A 3,003-nucleotide genomic window follows, 5' to 3' on the forward strand; every position below is an offset into this window, starting at 1 on the left:
AAAAGAAATGTACATTGTGAATTGCTTAATTCCATGTTTCATTACTTATTGAATGAAAGTTTGGTACCTGAATAGGAAGCTGAGTGAAGGTTTGAGCGTTCCAGCACAGAGTCAACATCTCTGTGATTGTTAAAGCCCCTCAAAAGGAAACCCTGTCAGAGCCCCATCAGGGCCAGGTTAGATGGGGCTCTGGGGCTGGATACAGGTATTGTCTGGGTTATCTGAGGCCCCCAGGCTCTGCTTAAGGTGGGGAATTAATGATAATCTGACCTAATGGCCTCGATTTCTAAAGCATTCAGCCTTATTGTGCATATCTTTTCAGCGTCTTTCTTCCTCCCTTCAATACACATGCTGCCTTTTCCATTTGTTCCCTTGGCTAATCAAACAGTCCCCGGGTGGCCCAGGAATCCAGGTTGCTCTAGGACCACTGGGAGTCCTAGTGGATGGAAGGCTGACCATGAGCCAGCAATGTGCTCTTGTGGCCAATAAGGCCAATGCAAGTCTGGGCTGTATTAGAAGGCTTGTGGTTAGTAGGGCGAGAGAGGTTCTCCTCACCCTCTATTTTGCCCTGGTGAGGCTGCACCTCGAATATTGTGTCCAGTTCTGGGCCCCTCAGTTCAAGGACCTCAGGGAACTGCTTGAAAGAGTCCAGCACAGAGCCACAAAAATGATTAAGGGAGTGGAACATCTTCCTTACGAGGAGAGACTGAGGGAGCTGGGGCTCTTTAGCTTGGAGAAGATGAGACTGAGGTGTGACCTCATTCATGTTTATAAAGGTGTAAAGGGTGAGTGCTAAGAGGATGGAGCCAGGCTCTTCTTGGTGATGCCCAATGACAGGACAAGGGGCAATGGGTGAAAGCTGAGGCATAGGAAGTTCCATGTAAACACGAGGAAATCTTTTTTCACTGTGAGGGCGGCAGAGCACTGGAACAGGCTGCCCAGGGAGGGTGTGGAGTCTCTCTCTCTGGAGCTATTCAAGACACACCTGGATGCATTCCACTGTGATCTGGTACACATGATCCTGCTCTGGCAGGGGAGTTGGACTGATGATCTTTCAAGGGCCCTTCCAGCCCCTAACACTCTGTGATTAAGAAGGAGGCTTGGCTGAGTCACTGTAACGACCAGAAGAGGGGCCTGGCTCAGCCCTGCCACCACATTTCCAGTACAGCTTTCAGTCCGTGAAATAGAACTGACAGCATTTGATCTTACAGGAGTCTGTGAAGCAGCTTTAGCAAGAAAACCTGATGCTGTGTTACCTGAACCAAATAAATGTTTTCAGATGAAATACAAAATCTTAACGTGTGACCAGACTTGTAATTTGTTTGAAGCAAAAGCTGTTGGGAGTCAGTGGGTTTGGTGCAGTTGAAACAGATGTAATTGAAAAAAACTGTTTGTAAGAGAAAGAGTTTACATTCCTTCTAACAGGGAAGTAGAGGGGGAGTTACATGAAAGACCAGCATTAAGGTCTGTGAAAATTATTTATTCCCAGGAATCATAACTCATCCACTGGTTACCCCAGGAACATCTACTCTAGAAACCTTTGCAATGGCATTGGTCATCCAGAATGATAGTTTGGTTCTCTTATTTTGTTAGAAAAATAAAGTTGTAAAGATAGACAATGAAAAAAATAAAATCAAACCTAATTTTAGGATGTAAGGTGCTCCTCTTGGATTTTGAATGTTAGACTCCACAGGGGCCAAGGTTCTGAGCCATGGATTATACAGCACCTAAAAACAAGCACTGGAGAGAAATCTCCCTGGTGAGGAAGTGCCCATTGTTGAGAACTTCCCCACTTCTTCTGGGCTGCTGGGAGGGTGAGGCACTGGTTTTCATCTAAACGTTACAATAAGTCTGGTATCTTTAACCTGCTCTCAATTAATGCTGGGCAGCAGCAGCAGCAGCAGCAGCAGCAGGGTGTGACGATGGATGGTCTCTGCACTCCCCTGCTCTCACAAAGCACCCCGCATGTGGGATATGGCCACCCTGACTCAATTTGGTCCCCCAGGACAGTCTGCTGTTCTCTTATCCTTCACTGGACATGTCTGGCAGAGGATCAGTTCCCTCCAAAGCACTTCAGTGCTAGAGCTGAGCTGCCAAACACCGGATAGAGCCTTTCCCCAGCCCCATGGCTCCCATGGCCATGCTCCCTGGATCCTCCCAGATGAATCCCTGTCCAAAAGGTTTTATCTCTGCTCAAGGCTTTTCCCAAATGAGACCAGTGATGCAGGAAGGGAGACCTCCTCAGAGCTGCTGAATTCATCTTCAATCTGCACAACCTACTTTGATGTTACACAGAGCCAAGCTTTGTAAGGGCCATCTCTGCTCCCACTTCTGCAGAGAGGAAAGTTTTGTTGTTTTGGCCACAGGCGATGGCACCGATACAAACATTTAGTGTGCACAATGACAACTACTCTGTATCTTGGCACATTCGTACTTCAAGAGTCACCAAGAGGGATTTAACACATCTGAGCGCTCAGCGGGAAATGGGAAAGACAGAAGATTATGTTTAAGCCTTTGCAGTCTTGCCTTAACAGGAATTGCAGGCAATTAAGAGAGCCAGCCCGCAAGGAGCCCCGTACCAGGTATTGTATGCAACTCCTCTTTGCTACATAAGGATTCGACCCAAAAATATGTCACTTTCTGTAAAAGGAGCGACTGTTGCCAGTCGGAGCAGAAGGCTGCGGGATGCAGCACACGGACCACAATCTCAGGAACAAAGTAAACCACGGCCCATCTTCGTGGAACCTAAAAATAGTGCATGTTGGGATCCGCAGAGCTAAACCGGTAAACAAAAGGTTGAAGTCCGGAGGGGAGCTCTTGTAAAGAAAAGGTGACTTTTGTGTGCCTGTGATGGGGAAGGCAGCCGGAGGCAGGGCCCCGAGCCGGGATGGGTGGGAGATGTCTGCTAACAGCCTGCATTCCTGGCTTCTGTCAGCTCCTCCTTATCTTTCGATCTTAATGGTAGCAACAACCAACCATTTGTACCTGAAGGAGGCTGGCTGG

The sequence above is a fragment of the Indicator indicator genome, chromosome 22 (genome assembly GCF_027791375.1).
Source record: "Indicator indicator isolate 239-I01 chromosome 22, UM_Iind_1.1, whole genome shotgun sequence".
NCBI lineage: Eukaryota > Metazoa > Chordata > Aves > Piciformes > Indicatoridae > Indicator > Indicator indicator.